This window comes from Petaurus breviceps, unplaced genomic scaffold, assembly GCF_028583685.1.
Source record: "Petaurus breviceps papuanus isolate PSGF00001 unplaced genomic scaffold, PetGlider_PUasm1.0 90633, whole genome shotgun sequence".
Classification (NCBI taxonomy): domain Eukaryota; kingdom Metazoa; phylum Chordata; class Mammalia; order Diprotodontia; family Petauridae; genus Petaurus; species Petaurus breviceps.
Window position 1 is genome coordinate 9,074,863 of NW_027187293.1, and position 23,524 is coordinate 9,098,386.

The 23,524-nt window shown below is 37.1% G+C and overlaps 1 long non-coding RNA gene across 1 annotated transcript in view; it reads left to right on the forward strand.

Annotated features, from left to right (window-relative positions):
* The window catches only part of LOC138143268 (uncharacterized), a 49,472-nt gene extending 33,261 nt beyond the window's left edge, over positions 1–16,211 (forward strand). Inside the window, exons 2-3 of the long non-coding RNA XR_011163651.1 lie at positions 8,820–8,872; positions 15,657–16,211. This is a non-coding gene — a long non-coding RNA (uncharacterized lncRNA). The remainder of the gene's footprint in view (positions 1–8,819; positions 8,873–15,656) is intronic.
* The last annotated feature ends 7,313 nt before the right edge of the window (positions 16,212–23,524 follow it).

Consider the following 23,524-nt stretch of genomic DNA (forward strand, 5'->3'; position numbering starts at 1 on the left):
TAACTTGACTAGATAATTGAAGAGTAAAATACCAGGAAAAAACAATTTAAAAAGCAAAAACCAATTTGGGTTAGAGCACTAGGCCTGGAATCAGGAAGACCTGAGTTAAAATTCAGCTTTAGACACTTACTAGTTGTGTGACCTTGGGCAAGTCACTTGACCTCTTTGCCTCAATTTTCTCATCTATAAAATAGGATTAATAATAACATCTACCTCCTAGGGCTGTTGTGAGATCAAATGAGATAATAATTGTAAAGTGGTTAGCAGAGTGTAGTCAATATTAGCTATTATTATTACAAAATTGATCTTTTAAAATCCTGGTATAATTTTGTCTCTTCAGGACTTTCCTTAGCTTTTCCTCCACCTGTCTCTTCCACTTCTAGACCCTAGAACAATTTGTTGGAGCAAAAAATGCTTAATAAGTAAAAATCAATCAACCATTATGTATTTAATAAGTACTTACTATGTGCCAAGCACTGTGCAAAGTACTAGGGATATAAGAATGAAAAAGATCACTAGTAAAAGGAAATCACCTTCCAATGGGGGGAGGGGTAGGGACAACAAATAACCATAGAGTCATTTCTTTAATGATTTCTTCAATACCTAGTACACAGTAGGTACATAGTGTTTTTTGAATGAATGAGTTATTGGGCTATGTATGTATTTTAATATGTGCCTTCAGCTCACCTACAGCTGGCCCATCTCACCTCATTATTATATGCTGACTACTAGGGTACCCTCTTTTTATCAATTTTCCATGGTTAGGAAATATTGCTTCAGTGTTGGCACACATCTACCTCTTAGGACCTGGTCTCAAGATTTTATGTTAAGTATGGGATGCTGAGGGCAGTGAGGTGGCCAGTGTATAAAATCCAGAAGACCTGAGTTCAAATCTGTCCTCAGACATTTACTAACTGTGCAATCTTGGGCAAGTCACTTAAGCCTGTCTGCCTCAGTTTCCTCATTCATCAAATGAGCTGGAGAAGGAAATGGCAAACCACACCAATACCTTGGCCAAGAAAACCCCCAAATGGGGACACAAAGAGTTGAACACATTAATCAACTAAACAACAGCAAATGTGAGTCTGATGATGTTGCTTAGGAAGCTACTTGTGTGAAAATATAATGATGGCAAAAGAGCGTATGAGAAAGTGTATTAGCATTGCTGGAGGGGGAAAAAAAAGCTTTTTTTTAAAAGAAACCTTCCCCCCCCTTCCAATTAATGAAAATCCCCCTTTTCTCCCTCCCTTTCCACTCCCACCCCTCATTAAAAGAGAAAAAAACCCCAAACCCACAAAGGACATTATTGATTCTGTTAGAGGGTGGTGTGAACAGAAGAGGAAGTATTTGGCTTGTCTTGCTTTTGCTGCAGTTTCAGAAGTGTGGTTAAAAAAAAGAAACAAACCCTGCAGAAAAATACTGGTCCAGTGATACTTATCTTCCACAGAGTCTCTACAAGAAATCGTCCTGAGGGTCACAGTCTTGTGTAGGTGAAGCATTAGGAGATATGGAGACAGACAGCTTGGGATAAGTGGGAAGAGCTCTGGGCCTGGAGGCAGGAAAATCGAGGCCCAAATCCTGCCTTCCACGATTGCTGCCTGTGTGGCTCTGAGCTAGTCACTTAACCAGACTTGGGTAGCGAGCCTCAGTTTCATCATATGCAAAATGGACATAATAATGACACCGCCCCCAAGAGGTTGTTGTGAAGGTCAACATAGATAGCATAGGTAAAATACTTTGGGGATCTCAAGGTGCATATGAATGTAGGCTGTTACTATAGTTTGATTACATACATACTTGCCCAGAGTCACACAGTAAGTGTCAAATGTCTGAAGCTGGATTTGAATTCAGGTCCTTCTGATTCCAGGGCTCCATCCACTGTGCCACCTAGCTGCTCCCATATTATTTTTATATACATGCATGCATGCCATACATACATACATACATACATACATGTACCTATACATACACACACTCTTTTAAGACAAAATGGAATCTGAAAAAACAGGGTGGGGAGAGGGAAGTCTGGTGAGTTAGGAACAATGCTTTGTTGTTTGTCCTTCGTTCTGGAATAGGAGCATGATGTCAGAGAAGTAATGCCATGACATACAAGATTTAAGTGAGGGAGGGCTGTGGAGAGTAATCAGCCTCACTCTTTCCTCTGGAGCCATCTGGGTCCAGTGGCCAGATATACATCAGGACATCTGGAGATGGCTCTGGACCTTGTAGGAGAGACCTTGGCCTTTTTAAACTAAAGTCTTTAACAGATCTCCTCTATTATGGGCAACATCCATCCCGTGAATAAGACTAGGTAAGAAATAAGGCAAGAAAATGGCCTCTTTTACCTAGTCCAAAATTTAAAAAATCAGTCTGGAAGGGGAAGATCCTCAGGGTTTCTGGCCAAAACAGAAACAATTTCTATTAACATTAACTCTGCGCCAGGAAGGGATTGAAGGTGTAAGCTTTGCTGGCCTTGATATTTCCTCAAAATGGAGGTTCTAGGAGGAACTAGGCAATCAGAGGGACCTCAGGGGAAGAGACATCTTCAAGGGTGAGAAGGTTGTTGAGACTTGGTGGAGAAGTGTTGTGAGTTAGGAGCAGAGCTGGGAAAAGAATGAAAGAGTAAGGATGATTGACCTGTATGGTTCCTTAAAATGAAGGTGTTTTTTTTTTTTTTTTAACAATTCTTAACTTTTTAGCAATTAATGTTATCTGAAAGTAGAATGAGTTATCTGGGTATGTAGAGGGTTCTTCTTCCCTGGAGGCCTTTGAGCAAAGACTGAACCATTTTTCAGGTAGGTTATAGAGAAGTTTCTTGTCTGTTATAGATTGGACTTGGTGGAGTCTGTTATTCTAAATCTAGTCAATGTGATGAATAAAGTTGTAAATAATGACAAAAATCACTTGTTAGGTGAGTAATCTTTTTTTTTAATTACTGATCTCTTTTCTTTTTGCATCACCTTCATTTCCAGATAGTTCCCTCCTACTCTCCAGTATTCAGAAATCCATCCCTAGAAATATAGAATAAAAAAGAGAGGAGGGAGAAAATATAACAAAATTAACCAACACATCCACAGAGCCTGACAATATATATATAGATTGTTCCACACCCATAGTCCCCTGCCTCTGCAAAGAAGATACATGTTCCAGTGAGCAATCTTAACAACACTTAATATAATAATATAATCTTATTACTATAATTCTTCTATGAGAAAATCTATTTTTGAAATAGCTAGTTTCTTTGGAGGAATTGTTCTCATGATGAGTGTACAGGCTGTAGTTTTCTTTCTCTATAAATTCTGCAAATCCAAAGAATGAAACTATCAGACAATACATTATAACCTGGACTAGTAGTTTATTAAAACCAAAATATTACTTCTTGAGATATCCTACATGGAGGACAGTGTTTCAAAATCTTTAAATCTCTATACGATGCCTATAGAATATTTTGGAGCATCTTACTTGAAGAAAAGAGGGTCTGAGCACTTGTACTCAACAGGAATACTTAAAATAGTCTGCATTAAAAAAAAAGTTCGACAAACAAGACACTCTTACTCAAAGAGTATTAAGTGTGTATTAAGTGTTCGTAAAATTGCCCACTGGGAAATGTACCCTCTTTGGAGAGGTGGGAACAAACATTTATTAAGGACTTTCAATGTACCAGGCACTATATTAAGTGCTTTTCAAATATCTCATTTGATTTTCACAACAATCCTGGGAAGTAGGTGTTATTATTATCCCCATTTTACAGCTGAGTCAACTGAGGTAAATAGAGGTTAGGTGACTTGTCCAAGGTCACACAGCCACTAGATGTCTGAGGCAGGATTTGAACTCAAGTCTCCTGACTCCAGACATAACATTCTCCACTGTGTCATTTGTTGCCTCATTGTGAAAGACTATAGGTATGAAACTTTATCTATATTCTCAGACTGGATATGTTGGTTAGCTTGCTGAACTGCCCTATCCTTTACCTCCTTCCCTCCCACCCCCCAATCTCTTTTATACTCTGTCAGCAACTAAGAGTGCTAAAGATAAATCTTATCCAAAATCCTGCTGGGCCTGCTTGGGTCACTGAACTCAAGGCAGCTATTTTCCCCTTTCTTTTTTTTTTTTTGGCAAAGCACCAAAATGAAACTGAAACACAGGGTCAAACTGACCCTATGAAACTTTCCCATAGGCTTCCCTAGGGTAAGAACAAATCCACAAAAGATCCCTGAGACATGTCTCCTAGTGAGTGGCTGAAAATAAGGCCACTTACATCCCTTCCTCAGAAAATAATTGGAACCATGAGTAAAATGAAAACTCTCTTCTACATAAGAGACTCTGAAGACGTAGGCTTTGTCGTAAGCACTAGCGACCCAAGAGCAAATCATTTTCTGGGCATTAAAGGCTAAGAAGGAGTTTTGAGGGCTGGAAGTAAACTATTGCTTCTCACAAAATACCATATTCTGAAGAGTATTCCTGAAGTCTTTTGGTAATTATTTTTGTAATACCCCATTACAGTAATTAGCTCCTTTAAGCCTACAGGGTAATATAATGGCCCCTTTGATTTTTTTCTCTCTCTTCATCTTTAAGGAGATTTTTTTGTTTGTTTTGTTTTTAAGATAAAAGTTCTGAGTTCTGTCACAATTGTTCAGAACTTCCAATTAGGAAAAAAGTTCCTAACACCTCAGTGGAGTTTGGGCTTTCTGCCTAACCAGTCATTTATATCTACCTCTAGCTAATCCCTGGCCTCTTTGTGGTTGAAGAAAAATTCACTTTACTGGAAACATTTGGGTAATGAAATAGCAGATTATATTATACTGTCTATGGGTGGATGGTGTTGGAATGGGACAAAAGAGAAAGAGCCAACCTTTTTCATGGAACTTCTCTCAGGCTGGATCTTCCTTTCCCTGTAAATCTACTGCTACCTACAGAACCAATGCCTCTCCTAGATATAATAATGACGACAAACAACCAGCATTTATAGTACAGTACTTTAAGGTTTGCAAAGCACATTTACACATGTTAACTCATTTGTGAGGTAGGTGTTATTATTACTCCCATTTTGCAGATGAGGAAACTGAGAGTTGAAGAGGTTAAGTGGCTTACCCGGGATCACACAGTTGGTATGTGTCTGAGACAGAACTAGCTGCCCCTTCCCTGCCACAACTCACTCTTCCCTTTGCTTCCATGCTTTCTCCAACCTCTGAAATCCTGGTGTTCAGAATCTCTTCTTTCCTTGAATTCTTAAATATAGGAACCCTTTTTATAAAAATTGTTTTGGAATGTACAAAAATATTTATAGTAACTCTTTTTGTGGTAGTAAGGAATTGGAAAGTGAGAGAATGACCATTAATTGGGTAATAGCTGAATTAGTTATGTCATATAAATGTGATGGAATACTATTATGCTATAAGAAATGACAAGGGGGTTGGTTTCAGAAAAACTTGGCAAGACTTACATAAACTGATGCAAAGTGAAGTAAGCAGAACCAGGAGAACATTATATACTGTAATAGCAATATTGTGATGATGATCACTTGTGAAAGACTTAGCTACTCTGATCAATACAGTGATCCATGTCAGTTCCAAAAGACTCATGATGAAAAATGCTCTCTACTTTCAGATAGAGAGCTAATGGATTGTGAGTACAGATCGAAGCATTTTTTTCCTTTTTCTTACCCCCCCCCTTTTTTTTGGCAACATGGCTAATGTAGAAATATGTTTTTCATGCTTTCTTAATAGGTATGGAAGGAGGTGGAGGAAAGGAGAGAATTGAAACAGAAAATAAAAATTAAAAGAAAATTTTAAAAAATGTGTTGGGTGTAACCCAGTCTCTAAACACGATGGTTTTGATTCAAGTAGGTGTACAATTCCTGTTCATACTCAGTTCTGATCGATTCAGTTAAGTAATGAAAGCACCACAGCCAAATAGAGGTGGTTTCAACCCCACCCTCACATTCTGCTCTCCAATTTTTAATATCTGCTGTCCTCAGCAAATGTACTAGACTTTATTTGTCAAAGTTCAAATCCTGGGCAGCTTTTAGTGACTTGAGGTACTGCATGATCTAATTGAAAGAAAATTCGCAGTGACATAGTTGATAATCAAATCTGGTCATTACCATTCTTCTGTCTCCAGAAGATTCAAATTCCTGCTATAGCAGAAAAACAAGAGAGAAAAAACAAACAAAAATTCCCCTATGGCCTTCCGACCTAAGATAGCTTTCTCTCTTCCTGAGCTGAGAAGAAGCACAATATTGGGAGTCTTCAGCAATCTAGATTCCCCCTTTAAGGGCACCAGTCAAACTTTGCTGGGATGACCCCAAAGACAAACATTACAATCATGTGATAATAATATCAAGCTATGCAAAACTGCCAGATTAATTTGCAAACGTGTTGAGTATGCCCTGGATCACTATCCCAGAGCCAGGAGGGTTGTTTTCCCCTAAGATACCCTAAGGGATTTGGAGGGTTCTTTTCTCTACTGCCATCAGCTCAAGCCCACACTGGTTGTGTACCCCACCATTCTCAGGAGCCGGGAACTAGCACCCCCGTTCCATTCTAATCACTTAACATCAGGTAGTTTTTATAGGGACATTTACTTCAAAGATATACAAGTCCAAATGTACAGTAAACATCTCCCTCACACACATATACGTGCCTCTGGGATATACCCTTAAATAGCTCCCTCAACTAAATCTTGATTAATGTGAATAATAAATCCTGCATTCAAATTTAAACATTTCAGAGTTATAATTAGGTAAAATATGATCCATGAATCCAACCTAATGTAAATATGCAATGCAAATTCAAATAAGGAGTCCATTTCTCAGGATTCATTATTCTCACTAATTGGGACATATCTGTATATTACATTGATCCCACCAAATTCACATACAATGTGGCATGCCTTTGAGATAAGACTTCTCAGCTGTGACCGGCCTGAGTCTGAAGGTCACTCCTTCCTCCTCAGGCACTGACACTGTATGTACTGATTACATACCCATATTCTGCAATTCCACCATGCTGAGGCACCCTCCTGAGGCAAATTCAGATTGGAGGCTCTCCTTTCTTGGAATTTTATTTTATTTTTTTCTCTGAAATCATCCATTCATTATTTATTGTACAATATTACTTCAATATTATTCCATTATATTTCCATGTCATAATTTGTTCAGTCATTCTCCAATTGATGGATACTCCTTCAATTGTCCTTCTTTGCCACTACAATGTGAGCTGATATGACTATTTTTAACATTAACAAGTAATTATTTTCTCTCCCTCCTACCCCCACCCCCCAAGAAAGAAAATCAAAACCCTTTTCATAAGCACGCATGGTCAAACAAAACAAATCACCATGTTAGCCATGTAGAAAAATGTGTGCCTTATTCTACATATGAAAGCCTTCAACTCTGTCAGGAAATGGGTAGCATTCTTCATCATCAGTGCTCTGGAATCATGGTTAATCATTGCATTGATCACTTTCTTAGAATTTTAAAAAGAATAAATGCAAAGACTAAAGATGGAGGCTTTTCATAGGGCCTTGGAGGAGAGAAAGCCACAAGAACTCTACCCTCATAGGACTGTCTCTCATAGGACATTGACAGAAGAGAAAAAGATTCCTCACTCCTTCCCCAAAGTGTAGCTGAAAATAATTGGGTAAAGAGACTTGAATTAAGCTGCCCCAGGTCTTTTTTGAAGATGCCTTTTAGTTTTGCCTATAATCAATTGAAAAGGGGACCTCCTAACCATGTGGTTCTCATATTAAAACCAGTTCTATAGTGTCCACGTATCCTCCACTGTTCCCTTTAGTGCACAGCCTCTCCTAGGTAGACCTTGTCCCTGGTGTCTGCAGACCTCTTTGACTGTCTCCCTGTGCTGATCTGGGCGGGAAAATGACTCACTATGATTTTTTCTTGGATTTCCCAATAAGGACCTGGTCTGATCCATTTTCTAGATTGCTGGATGTGGTGTCTTACTTACTAGATCAATTTTCTGCTGGGATAGGTCAAGCAGGATTTCTGAGGAATGACTCTTCACTGGACTTGGCTGCTGCAGTCAAGAATAGACCTTGTTACAAACTTCCTTTTTTGAGATTTTAATGGCTATTCCAACCTTTTGAAGTTTATAAAGCTTCAAGCTAATCCAATTCAATCTCTGATACTCATTTACCTAACAACAGAAAAAATAAACACAACAGAGATAAAACAGAGGCACCAAGTCTTAATAATCCTGTGCCTGAGTGGGCCCCTCTCCTACCCAGGAGGCCATAGTAGTTCTTGCCTTGGTTTTCACTAGGGAATAGAAAAATGAGTTCATTAGTTCAAGCCTTTTGTATGTGCACTCAATTCAATCTCAGCCAGTTAAAAAACTACTCAGTAAGCTGACAGGAAACAGTCAAAGATTCCTGCTCATGTTCTAATGTAGGGGGGAAAAGAAGCCCTCCATCATGCATTTCCAGGAGCAAGCTCACCAAGCCGTTACACAAATTGGTAGCAGGCTTAGAATATTGTGCTTGCTTTGAGGATAGTCTCCACATTATACATTTTTAAAAGAATACTACATGATTTTAACATATGAAAGAGAGTGTTATTGAAAGAGAACCTTGAAAACATCATTTTGCTGCACTGAATTTGAATACTATTTTGTACTTGATAAATAATAATCATGATAAGGTCCTCTATTTTCTAATCCTTTCAGGCAATCATGTGACTCTATAGATGTGGTTGGTTATAGAATTTGTTGTTGTTGTTGAGTTGTGTTAGACTCTTCATTTAGGGTTTTCTTCTCAAAGATACTGGAATGGTTTACCATTTCCTTTTCCAACTCATTTTACAGGTAAGGAACTGAGGCAAACAGGATTAAGTGACTTGCCCAGGATCACACAGCTAGTAAGTATCTTAAGACTAGATTTGAACTCACAAAAATGAATCTTCCTGACTCTAGGCCCAGTGCTCTATCCATCAAGCCACCTAGCTGTCCCTTGTTATAGAATACCATTTGCAAAAGCTTGTCTGTCCTTTCTCCTTTTTCATCAGAAATGCCTGTGATGCACATGTAGATTATTTCATTGACATTTTAAATACATAGAAAATTAAGTATTTCATTTGGTAGTTACTGGTATTCTCTTGGTTACTTTTTGGGCAAAAAATAAGTCCTGTCCTTTTGAACTCCTCACTTCTTTCAGATGAGAAGCCTTGAGAATTAATCATTCCATACCCTCTAAATTACATCATCCCTGGTATAGAGCTCTCTCTGTATACTTGGTTTAGTACAATGGCATCCTCCATATTTGTTTGCTTCACTGACATTTCTGCTTCTTCATGTAGCATATCTGAGACTGTGATATCAAAGTTCAAATGTGGTGGCTCCACTGTTAATGGTGAAAATACTTTGCTATAAAAATTATTGGTTCATTTGGACTATTTCTTGGATTTTCTAAGAGAAGGGAAGAAGTAGATAATCACAATCCAAATAAATGAATGCTATACATTTAAAATAAACATTTAATTTAAGTTCGAGGTCACTAAGCTAACTTACTTGCCTACTAATGCAGGAATCCCTTCTGAATCTCCGGTATGCATCCAACTAATAGTAATGCTAACTTTTTTTTTTTTTTTGCGAGAGAGAACTATATCTTTTTCAAAAATGAAATGACAGAGGGTTATTATATTTCTCTTGCTCTATAGTAAGTCTGACAACTTTATTTTAATTTTATTTTTAATTTTAGTGTCTTAGGTAATATTGTAACAGTGATAGAGCTGACTGAGAGAAGTATTAAAATGACCCCAAAACTTTAAAACTGATTTTTGTAGTTTCTAATTCTGAGAAATTATAAGTTATAGAGTTTGCCTTTTGAACAAATAGGGAAACATCAACTATAAAGCAAATATCCTGAGATATAGTCATAGGAGGAAATACAAGAACCAGCATGGGAAAACAAAGTGAAGTATGTTTGAGTGAAGATCAACAGAGAAAGAAACAAAAGCCTCTAGTGCTAGCAAAGGGACTCCTGTAATCTCCTTCTGACCAGTTGTTCAATCTCATTACTTTCTGAGGGCTGAGAGCTCTGGAAATAGCCACTGCTGCTGCTGATTCAGTTGCCCCCAAAGCCTACTCCTGTTTTGCTGGGCCCTGGTCTGTGCTGACATAGCCTGCAATTGCTCTGGTGCAACATATCTTTCTTGCTGACTTTGTAAGTTGCTTGGGCTGAAAAAATATGTTACACCATCCTTTTGTGGGTTGTGCCACTTCAGAATTTGCTTTAGGGAATTATTTAAAGTGTTTGGAGAGGTTCTAGGGAGATCTCCGGTGAGTCTTTGCCTTTTCTATACCATCTTGCTGTAATGGGAATGGGAATTTGAAGATCTTCCCTTCCCCCTTAATAAGCCTAATGGAATTTGAAGACCTTCCCTGCTTTGAAAATATATTCTGTCCCCTAATAGGCTGAATGTAATCACATGGAGCCTGTGGTGGGAGGAGTTTGCTGAAGGGTGGAGCAGAGCCCACAGGAAGCTGGGAGTCAGAACTAGGCTAGACAGTTGGGAGGAGAGCATACTTCCCAGGGAGACAGATATGCTTGTGAATAAATATTGATCTTGTGTTGGTTTGTGGGAAGGCTAAAGGATGGTGTGACTCTCTGCTATGTTGTGGTACATTAATTTCTATGTTGCTATGATGGATTCTGTTCCCTGGTGTTGGGACTTGGTTTTCTGTATTTGAAAAATGTTTTGCTTCTGTCTTATATATGGAGAATCTGTTATATTTTGTGATTGACCACCATGCAGGTCTATTTATAGTGATTGTGGGCACTATGAATATTGCATCAGCACTACACTTGTCTATCAGTAATGACATTTATAATGTCAACTGTTAACATTTATATAGTACTTTAAATTTTGCAAAGCACTTCCCATGTTATCTCATTTGACCCTCATAACAACTCTATTAGGAAAATGCCATTATAACCCCCATTTTGCAGATAAATAAATTAAGCATGAAAGATGTTAAATCATTTGCCAAAAGTCACACAGCTAGTGAGCATCCAAAGCAGGAATTGAATTTGCTTCGCAGACTCATATCTTCCTAATTCCTAGTTCTATCCACTATGCCACTTAGCTGGAAACACCTAATGGAGAATGAATATAAAAACATGACACAGTCCTGTAAGAATGACTTTTTGGAGTACTAAGCTCAGAATGATCTACAGTTGGTGATGAAGGTTAAGGATAGCAAAAAGATTACTTATCTACATAGACATATAGGCAGATAAGCAAGTAGAGAGACAGACAGACACACAGACAGACACACAGAGATATAAAGACAGAGACAGACAGAGAAAAAGAGACTGGGCAAAAGAGAAGGGTCAAAGATGACTAGAATCTGAACTAATGGTGAATAGGATAATGGAAATCAAATTTAGAGAGAAGATAGCTATTCAATTCTAATTTTGCTTCTTTATTTTTCTGCTAAGAGGAGGACTTTTGGGGTAGGAGAGAACATATCAAATATGGTTAGTAGAAAGTTTATATTCATGATATGTAATAAAAGCTAGTAGGAGACTACCCACTACATTGATGTGTCCAAGTCACTTGGTCCAGAGTGAACCACATCTCAGGGTTCTGAAATATCTGGTAGATGTTACTGATGATCCACCATCAATAATCTTTGAAAGATCATGTAGTCCATTTACAATAACTGTAGATTTATAAAATACATGGGAGTATACCTCTAAGACAAAATCAGAAACTACATGAACTTAAATTATTTTCTTTTTTTTTAAATTTATTTTTTAAATAATATTTTTCCAATTACATGTAAACGCATTTTTAACATTCATTTAAAAAAATTTTGAGTTCCAAATTTTTTTCCTTCCATCCTCTCACCCCTTCCTAAAATGGCAAGCAATTTGATATAGGTTTATATACAATCATGTATTTCTGTATTAGTCCTGTTGTGAAAGAAGAAACAGACAAAAAAGAAAAAAACTTAAGAAAGTGAAAATAGTAAGCTTCAATCTTCACCAATCTTCACTTCAATTCTTTCTCTGGATGTGGACAGCATTTTCCCTCATGTGTCTTCTGGAATTGTCTTGGATCATTGTATTGCTGAGAAGAGTTTAAGTCATTTATAGTTAACCATTGTACAGTGTTGCTGTTACTGTATACAATGTTTTCCTGGTTCTGCTCATTTTATTTTGCGTGAGCTTATGTAAGTCTTTCCAGATTTTTCTGAAATCTGCCTACTCATTTCTTTCCCCCCCCTTGATCATTATTTATTTTCCTTTTTTAAAATTGGTTAATTTGTTTTAGTTTACATCATTCACTTCCATAAGTTTTACATTTTCTTCTCCTCTCTTCCCTTTCCCTCTCCAAGATGGCATGAGATCTCATATAGGCTCTACACATACATTCCTATTTAACATATTTTCACATTAGTCATGTTGCATAGAAGATTTATAATGAATGGTAGAAACCATGAGAAAAGAGAAAAAAACAAAACAAAACAAAAAAAAGAAAATAGTCTACTTTGTTCTGCATTCCAATTCCACAGTTCTTTCTCTGGATGTGGATGGCATTTTCCATCATGCTATTCATCTTCTTATAGCATAATAGTATTTTATTACATTCATATACCACAATTTATTCAGTCATTCCACAATTGATGGGCATCCCCTCAGTTTACATTTTTTTGCCACCACAAAAAGAGCTGCTATAAATATTTTTGTACATGTAGGTCAGTTCCCCCTTTTATTATCTCTTTGGGATACAGACCTAGTAGTGGTATTGCTGGATCAAAGGGCATGCACAGTTTGATTGCCCTTTGGGCATAGTTCCCAATTGCTCTCCAGAATGGTTGGATCAGCATGAACTTAATTATAAAAAACTTTTTATACAGATAAGGTCAGATTTAAATAATTGGAGAAATATTAATTGTTTGTGGTGAGCAGAACCAATGTAACAAAAATGATAATTCTACCTAAACTAATCTTCTTATTTAATTCCATCCCAATTAAACTACTAAACATTATTTTATTGAGTTAGAAAAATAATAATAAAATTCATTTGGAAAAGGTCAAGTCTATCAAAGGAACTAATGAAGAAAATGTAAAGGGAGGAGGCTTAAGGGTGTCAGATCTTAACCTATATTATAAGGCAGTAATTATCAAAACTTGGTACTGGTTAGAAAAATAAATAAGTGGATCAATGGAATACAGTAGACATACAACTCATTGTAGTAAGTGATTATAGTAATTTTGTGTGTGACAAATGTAAAGATTTAAGCTTTTGGGGGAAGAAAGCACTATTTAGTAAAACTTGTTGGGAAAACTGGAAAGCAGTCTGGCAAAAATTGAATCTAGATCAATATCTTATAACATTTACCAAGATAGGTCAAAATGGATATATGACCAGATATAAAGGGGTATATAATAAGAAAACTAGAAGAACATGAAACACATTCCTTATCAGATTTATACCGTAGATAGGAGAATTTATGAATAAGAACTAGAGAGCATTGTGAGATATAAAATGGATAATTTTGGTTACATTAAATTAAAAAGATGTTGGACAAATAAAACCAATGTAGAATTAGAATCCTCTCTTCCCTTTCCCTCCCCAAGATGGCATGCGATCTCATATAAGCTCTACGCATACATTCCTATGTAACATATTTTCACATTAGTTATGTTGCATGGAAGAATTATAATGAATGGTAGAAACCGTGAGAAAAGAGAAAAAAAAAAGAAAATAGTCTGCTTTGTTCTGCATTCCAACTCCACAATTCTTTCTCTGGATGTGGATGGCATTTTCCATCATGCTACTCATCATTTCTTATATGTATATATATATATATATATATATATATACCCACACATATATATGCATATATATACATGTATAGTATAGTATATATGTGTATGTGTGTGTGTGTGTATACACACACACACACACACACACACACACATATATATATAGTAGACCGGAGAAATTAGAATGAAAGTAGAAAACTGGGAAAATTTTCTTAGAGGTGGTTTCTTGGATAAAGGTCTCATATCTCAAATATACAGAGAACCTTGTCAAATTTATAATAACATGAGTCATTCCCCAATTGGCAAAGGCAGTATTTTTATGAAAAATCAAAACTATATATAGTCATATGAAAAAAATGCTCTAAATCTTTATTGACAAGAGAAAAGCAGATTAAAACAACTTTGAGATACCATCTCACACCTATCAGATTGGCAAAAATGATAAAAGGGGAAAATGACAAATGTTGTAGGAGATATGGAAAAATTGGCACACTAACATATTGTTGGTAGATCTGTGAACTGATCCAACCATTCTGAAGAACAAACCAGAATTATGCCCAAAGAGTTATAAAGTGTGTACTCTTTGACTCTACAATACCACTATTAGGTCTGTTTTCCAATTTGATCAGGTAAAAAAGGAAAAGAAGATATAGGTTCTAAAATATTTATAGCCCCTCTAAATTGAGGAGATATCCATCAATTGGGGAATGGATAAACAAGTTGTGGTATGTGATTGTGGTGGAACACTACTGTGCTGTAAGAAATAATAAGCTGGCTGATTTTGGAAAACATGGAAAGATTTGAATGAAATAATGAAAAATGAAGTGAACAGAACCAAGAGAGGATTGTATAAAGTAATAGCAATATTGTCTGAAGAATAATTGTGAAAAACCAAGTTATTCTGAGTATTATAAATACTCAAATCAACTATAAAGGACCAATGAAGGATGATGCTATCCACTTCCAGAGATGGAACTGATATACAGAAGTACACATAGTATGGTTATACATAGATTTATAAATCTGTGTCAAATGGTGGCCTTCTCTAGTACAAGGTGGGGAGGGAGATCAAGAGACAATTTGGAACTTAACATGTAACAAAAATAAATAAAATATATTAACTTAAAAAAAAAGAAAGATCATGGAGAATGGATGAGATTGGGCTAACCTCTTTGAGACTATTTTGCTCATTTGTAAAATGAGGATAATAACACCTGTTGTAACTACCTCCCAGGGTTGTGAGACCTAAATGAGAAAATATATTTGCAAACCTTAGAGAGACATACAGGATGTTCCAAAGGTCTTAAAGCAGTTAAAGCTTTTAATTTAAAATTACACTGTCTTTTGGAACACTGTGTATAAATGTCAACTATTTTGAAGAAGGGCCAATATCATTCCAGTTTTCAAAGAAGGGAAGAGAATTGAATCTACAGACTAATAGCTATTGAACTGGACATGGAAAAAGGCACAGTGACATGCTTATCTGTTTTGCAGATGACGTAAAGGAAGAAGAGATAGCAGACATATTGGATTATAAAGTCTAGGGCCAAAAAATCTCTACATCAGTCTGAATCTAACAGGATGAAATGTAATAGGGACAAATATAAGATCTTAAATTTGGTCTCGTATAATCCATTTCAGAATGGAGCATTAGAGAGGGGCTGCTAGACAGCAGTTTGAAAAACGCCCCAGGGTTTTTAGTAAACTCTACACTCTCTTTGTATTAACAAGGTGATAATAGCAGGGGAAAAAAGGTAATGTGATTTTAGACTTCATTAAAAGACATCTAGCATCTAGATGATGATACTTCTCTATCAAAGGACTTTGATTGGTTTCCCTGGTCAAACCATATTTCTTTTTAAAAGGAACCTTCTTAAGCTGGAGCTTGTCAGAAGGATGGCTACTGAAATAGTGAAGAACCTTAAGGTAATGTCACATGAGGACTGTTTGGAAGAATTGGGTATATTTAGCCTGGAGAAACCAAGACATACTGGAGATACCTGTGGCCAAGTATTTAAAGAGCTGTCATGTCAATTAGCTGTGTTGTGCCTGTTCCCTTAAGTCAGAACTAGGAGCAACGAGCAGAAATTGCAAAGAGGCAAGTTTAGTCTCAATGTTGGGAAAAACTTATTAAAAATTGAATTTATCCACAAATGACATAGGCTGCTTAAAGTACTTACCATGAGGCAGCTATGGTAGCGACGGTGGCTGCCTATATGCTCCATCCATAATGGATACAGTCCTGGATTTGATTTCAGGAAGACCTAACTTCAAATGTGTCCTCCGGCACTTACTAACCTGGGGAAGTCCTTTAATCTCTGTCTGGCTCAGTTTCCTCACCTGTAAATTGGAGAAAATAATTGTACCTATCCATGTTTGTTGGGAGGGTAAAATGGGATGATGTTTATATGTGGCTGGCATATAGTCAATGTTTAATAAATGCTTGTTAAAAAAAAACACAGAGAACTTGAAGTCTTTAAACAAAGACTGAGTGGATTAGGTAGTCTCTGAAATCATTTCAACAAGGGTTTTTAACCGTTTTTGGCTCATGAACCCCTTCAGCAGTATAGGGAAACACATGGAGCTCTTTTCAGAATAATTTATTTTTAAACACACAATTAAAAGAAATGCTAAATTTCAGTTAGAGGTTAGTGAAAATAAAAGATGTAATTTTTCCCATCAAAATAGACCTCCTGAAATAATATACACATATTCCCTTAGGCATCTGTGGATCCTGGTTTAAGAATCTCTGCTTTAAACTGAAATTCCATTGTTCTATGAAGAAGCTGCTAGATTGAAAGGATTTTTTATCCAGCCTCATTTATTGTAGGTTCTCCAAACCTGACCAGTAACCATCTTCAATCAACAGGGGCTGAATCCCTTTATATATTCTATGTATCATTTTCCACTCATCTCCACTCATTTTCTGTTCTCTGGCCACCTTGGCACTTCTTCCAGATTCCCTCAGATGCCCCCAAGTGGAGCCAGGAGGCATAAATTAATTTTAAAAAAAACCCTACTATCTGTTTTTCATCACTAGAATGTCAACCACAAGGAGATGGTTGCTTTTTTCTTTTTTATTGTTTTTCTTTTTTTGTCCACAAGAACTCATTAAGACCATCTACTTAGGCATGGGGGAGTGGAGAGGTCTGGAGGGAGCCCCACAATAAGGCAATAAAAAGCCGTTTGAAGTACTGTATACTTGGCATTGTCCTAAATTCATAATCTAACTGGGGAAATCGGACACACATGAAGCCACTAGAGAACATGCCTTATAATACAGTGCAGATTGTATAAATAAGTCCAGAGGGAATGAGAACCATGGAGCAATGGGTTAGTAAGGGGAGACTTTTTTTTCTCAGAGAAATAAGCCAGGTTCCCTTATTCCTAAATTAGGAACAGCTTTACCATGACCCTAGGCTTATATGATTCAACCTTGAAGTTGTCTTTGATTCCTTTTCTTTTCTTTCATCCTCCATGGCCAATCAATCTCTGATACTTGTATTATTTCCATTCATAACAATATTTTCTTCAAGTGACACAGTGGATAGAGCATTGGACCTGGAGTCAGGAAGACTTGAGTTTAAATCTTTAGACATTCACTAGCTGTGTGTAACCCTGGAGAAGTCACTTGACTTGTATTTGCTTCGACTTTTTTCATCTGTAGAATGTAACAGCAATAGTGAATAGTAACATAGTGATAACACCTACCTCCTAGAGTTGTGAGAATAAAAGATGTTTGTAAAGCATTTTGCAAACCTTAAAATGAAATATAAGTGCTAGTTATTATTATTGTTATTCTGAATGACCCAGCTTCAACAGCTAGTATTACAACATCTCCTAATTAAGGCTGTAGACACACTGGGGCATATGGGATCATTGTCCCATTGGAGGATGTCTTCAGCAAGAAGTTCTCCTCCTTTTCTGACCCGGTTAACTATGTTTTGATGGGCCCCATGACCATTTCTTGGGTCCCATGAATGAAAGATTACATAACATGCTATTCCTAACCACCTCCAGGGCCTTTCCTCTCTAGTTAGTACTTCATACTGCTGTCAAATTAATCTTTCTGAAATACTGCTTTAATCATTTTATCACCCTACAGATTTACTTATTTGAGGTTTTTTTTTTAAAGTAGGGGATTAAAGTGATGTAGAGGTCATAATATGGCCTGAAATTGCTTTTCTAAGTCTCAATTTCACTCTTCTCCAGACTGAAATTTTTGCTGTATATTTTGACATCCTTACTGTCAATTGTCTCCTTTAGATTTGGGGTCCAAGCCTTAAAATAAGTGGGTGGTAGGGTTTTGGCCAGGGGATACAGTACACTTAACAAGGACCGATAAAAGTACATTTGCTTAGAGTGTTGTCAATCTAATCAAGAAGACTAGAAAGGAAGGGGGGAAGGAAGGGAAAAGAGGAAGGAGGGAGAGGAGGGAAGAAAAGGAGGAAGCATTTATTAAGCACTTATTATATTCTAGCACTAGGAAAAAAATATAAGCAAAAAGAAAGTCTCCATCCTTAAGGAATTCACAGTCTAATAGGGAGAGACAATCCACAAAAAGGAAATGAAAAGATGGGGGAGAGGAGGGATGAAAATACCTGATACAAATGACATGGTTTTGAAGTCTGGAAGCCAGGGACAGTGCTGGGAGAGAAATAAGGGTCAGCTTAGGCCCCTTCATGACATGAAGTCTCTAGGAGGAAGTCACCAATGGGAGAAGGGGGTAAGGTCTTACAGAGAGATATTCCAGATTGAGAAGGCCACACAGGGATAGTTGAATGTTTCAGGGTGAGGAGGCCCCAGTGCTGAGGGCAGATGCAGGATGAGAGTGGTTAAAACTGAAAAAGGATGTGGGAGGGGAAAACTGCTTATACAAATCTGACAAGACTGATACCCTAGAAAACAACAGTTCCAAAAAAAGGACTAAAAAACGGAGAGTAGGAGACAATATCCAAGACAAGAGCTAGGCCATAAAAATTTGATCTTGGATATCTATTTACAAATGCATTATGTGTGGATAATAAACAGGATGAGCTATAAGATAATAGTGCACCTAGGCAAAATTTACACCATAGACATCACTAAGACGTCATAGGATCAGACTCATAACTTAAATAAACCTCTGAAAGGTCATATCATGCTCAAAAAGAGCAGAAGAGATAGGGGAGGGGGGGTGAGGTGGAGAAGAATGATGTACTAAGAGAATTTGCTTATGTAAAGAAATCCAGGGCAGCTAGGGGGTGCAGTAATTAGAGCACTGGCCCTGGAGTCAGGAGGACCTGAGTTCAAATACCACCTCAGTCACTTGACACACTTATTAGCTGTGTGATCTTGGGCAAGTCACTTAACGCCAATTGCCTTTCCTTCCCCCCTCAAAAAAAAAAAAAGAAATCCAGGAACTTGACAGGGGAAGAAAGATGATGGAGAGCACATGGAGTAGGATCAATGGAAGCATTATCACTGTTGAGGCACACCAAAGATCACCTGGATAGATGAAGGAGAATTTGGGAAATAGATCACCAACCAGGTATAGAAGCATCATATTGTAGTGATGGGGAGCTTCAGTTAACCACACATCTACAAGGACTCTCTTTCTTTTTGGTAAAAATAGAACAGCTGAAAAAAATCTGTAACTTGTCTTACTGATAATTTCATCTTTCAGAAGGTAGAGGAAGTAAACAGGGGAATGGTTATTTTGGACCTGATTCTAACTAACAAGGAGGGCTTGGTCACTGAAGTAGAAATGGCAGGACTCGAGCAAAGTGACCACTCACAGAAATCATGATACAGAAGGAGAAGCTAAGCAGAGTTTGACTTGTGCCCTAGATTTTGAAAGAATAGACTTTAAAGGGTTTATAGAAGTAAAGCTGACTCAAAAAGGATGAGAAATTCTTAAGAAGGAAATTCTAAATGCTCAAGCATTCACAAAAAAGAGAGCTGCCTAAAGAGACCAGTGTGGTTTCACCAGTGAACTCAATTTTTTTTTTTTTGTTTTACAAAGGACATATATAAATGATGGAAGTAAGGACAAATAATTTAGGATCATACATTGTAGAACAGAAGGAACTTTAAGGATTTTCTGATCCAACTCCTTGATATTATAAATAGGAAACTGAGGCTCATAGAGGTTGTGACTTGCCTTAGCAACACAATTAGTGAATGACAGAGATAGATAGATGGATAGATTAGAGCATTTATCACCTATGTGATGGGCAGTGGTCATATAGATATAAGCAAGTAAGACAATCCCTGCCTTTAAGGAGATTACATTCAAATGGGGGAAGAAAATACATAAAGGGGACCTGGAAGTGGAGGAGATGGCACAGTGTAGAGATGGACAGGAAGTAGAGTGGAAGCTTGATTTTAGGCAAGATAAGGTGAAAGCTCACTTATCAGAACCCAGAGTGCCAGATGGAGAGTCCAAAGTTTCATGGAGTGGGGCAGTGGAGAGGGAGTGGAGAGGAGATGGGGATGATGGCCAGAGCAGAGGCAACATGGTGTGGCAAGGTCCAGGAGGAGGCAAAAAAAAAGTCAGTTCCTCTGATTCCAAAACCAATGACCTTTCCATTACGCTAGAAGAGTAACAAAAATGAGCACTGGGCTAAGAGCACTAAAGCCCAGAATGACATGAGGCTGGTGATGAATACTATGGGCAACCAAAAAAAAGTTAACATGGAGTGAGATCTTTAATGGAGCTCTCCCCAGGAATCACAGAATCTTAGATTTAGAGCTGAGAGGGGCTACAGAGGTCCCCCAGTGCAACCTCCTTATTTTATAGAGGAGGAAACTGAGGCTCAGAGAAAGTAAGTGGTTTGCTTAAGTCACAAAATTGGTAAATAATACAGGCATAATTTGATCTGGAGTCATCTGACTCTAAATTGAGTAATCTTTCCAGTGCATTAGACTTTTCTTCAATTTTCTTAGTTTCCTACCTGCCTCACTTTCCCCTTACCTATAAGGGATGAAAAGTCCTTTCTCTGATGTGAAAAGACTAGTTTGTTTGTGAGAGGGAAAAAATGAATCCACTAGATGGCAGAGTTACAACCTTCTGGCTGAAAATAGTACCTCTAAATTAGTCCACATAGCTTTTTTGATACACTCATCCTAAAACAAGATTCCCTCATACCACACAATGATTCTTGCTTGTCTACACTGTGAAGAAGCAGGAGAACATAGTAAAGGGAAAAAATAAATCTCACCCCTATTACCATGGTATGTAGAATTACAGGCAAAATGATCTCCTGAATAGTGGGCAGACAGGTAAGCACTAGTGAGTTGTAAAGGTCTGCATAAACTTGGGCTCAATTGTTTTCTTTTAATGATTAGATTGGCAGCCCTCAGCCTTTGCTTTTGCTTAAAGGATTTGTGATTTGCATATAATAAGACAATCAATTTTTTCATTTATTCATTTATATTATAAGAGGAATTCATGCATTAGGTGGGGAATTGGAATAGATGACCTCTGAGATTACTACAGTTGTAAGATTTTATCATTCCTTTTTGCACAGTCACATAGAGAATTAGTGGTCTAACTTTTCAATTCTATGTCTTATGCTCCAAAATGTGCTATATGGCACAGAGTACAAAACTACATTATCAAAAGAACTGAAATAAGTGATTTTTTTAAAATTCCAGAAAAGCATATTTTATTTCATTTTTTTGCTTTAGTTATTCATTTGTTCATTTTGGGTAAATTACAGTGTTTTGTGGTTGTTGCTTTTCTTTTTTGTTTTTTAAATTTTATTCTTAATTCATGGAATAAAGCAAGTATTTCCATAACATAGTACAATAAAAAGATAATTGCACATGAAACTGCCAATCTACTATGCCCAACTTGCTATTCCTTTCAAATATGCAAAATTATCAAGTAAATTTCTTTTTTTCTCTCCACCCCCACCCCACAGAGTATTTTAGAAAGATATTGACTAAAGTTAAGTCAATAAACATTTATTAAGTATGTACTATGTGCCAGGCATTGTGCTAAGGGCCAACGGTACAAAAAAGGACAAAAACAATAACAAATAACCAGACAGGCAAAAAACAATCTCTACTCAAAAGAAACTCACAATCCAATGGGGGAGATAACATTCAGACAATTGCACACAAAGATGATTATGTACAGGGTAAAATGGAAATAATCTCAGAGGAAAGGCACATCCTTAGAAATCTTGCGTGAAATTAAACTATGTAGACCAGTAAACAAATCTTAGAAAGAATATAATCAGATGGCAAATTAGTTTAAATAATGTGAAACTTCTAAAGAAAAGAGCAAAAAAAAAAAAACAGAGTGGTTACTTGAGCGCGGTAAAACAAAACAAAACAAAACAAAACTTGGAAAAAAGGAAGAGAGAAAATACCATTTGGGCAGGTGGATTATATATTTGGATGCCAAAAAGAGCTAAAGGTTAAACTAAATGTTAATAAATGGCCTGATTACAAAGCAGATGTGTTTAGACTAAGCATCAAGAGTTTTTTAAACATTTGGAAGGGGAAGAATGATAAATCTGTAGTTACTTTTCAAAGGTAGTACAATGTAATGGATAGAGGGTAGACAGCAGATAATAGATTTAGATATAATAATATAGATTTAGGATAATAGATTTTGAGCTGGAAGGGATCTTAGAGACCATTGAGTTTTTCCTCCTTATTTTTGGTTGTTCAGTTGTTTCAGTCATGTCTGACTCTCTGTGACCCCATGTGGAGTTTTCTTGGCAAAGATACTGGAGTGTTTTGCCATTTTTTTCTTTAGTACATTTTACAGATGGGGAAACTGAGGCAAACAGGGTTGAGTGACTTAATGAGAGTGACATAGCTGGGAAGTGCCTGAGGTTGAATTTGAACTTGGGGCTTCCTCACCCCAGGCCCCATCTTCTATGCACTGTGCCACCCAGCTGCCCTCCCCCTTATTTTACAGATGGAGAAATTGAGAGAGGGTAAGTAAAATGCCCAGGGTCACACAGATAGTGTCTGAAGAAGATTAGAACTCAAGTTTTCTTGATTACAACCCTAATACTCTATCTACTATACCACCTACCAATCTAAGGATGACCAGGGTTCAAATCTTGCCTCTGACACTTACTAGCTGTATGAAAATGAACAAGTCAAAGCATCCCTGAGCTTCTTATCCACTTATCTGACAGCTGTTCATAGAATCAAATGAAATATGTATTTGAAGCACTTTTGCCAACTCTAAAGCACATTTAAAAATCAATTGTGATTATTACTTGTCATAATTTTATATAAAGGCTTCTAATTAGCAAATTGTCTTCCTGTGGTCATTTCATAGCTAAAGCCTTCATGCCTTTTGGGTGTGGAGTTTGTGGAGTGGAATAAGGTAAGAGGTGAGGAGATAAGTGTGTTCTTCTTTTGTGGTTTCTTGTACATTGTTTCTTTTGACTGTACTTGTCCATTGGTCCCCTCCTTCTGGAATGTGGAACTTGGTTCTGTAGTTCTTCCCTCATCCTGGACAAAATTTCTGTTTTTCCCTTCTTTATTTGTGTTGTGAAGCATGTTTAAGTAGCTAAATGTTACAGGGGTTTGGTGCACATGCAGACACCACCAGTTTCCTAAGATGGCATCATCTATATGAAAAATGCTAAGGAGTTTCCTCCTGGAGAAGTGAGAACTGGTACATGAGTGGATTTTCTGTGTTGATCTGTTTAGAGAACATGGTGGGGAGGAGCCTTTTTCCACCAGCTGTGTAACAATGACCATAAGTTTCTTCAAAATG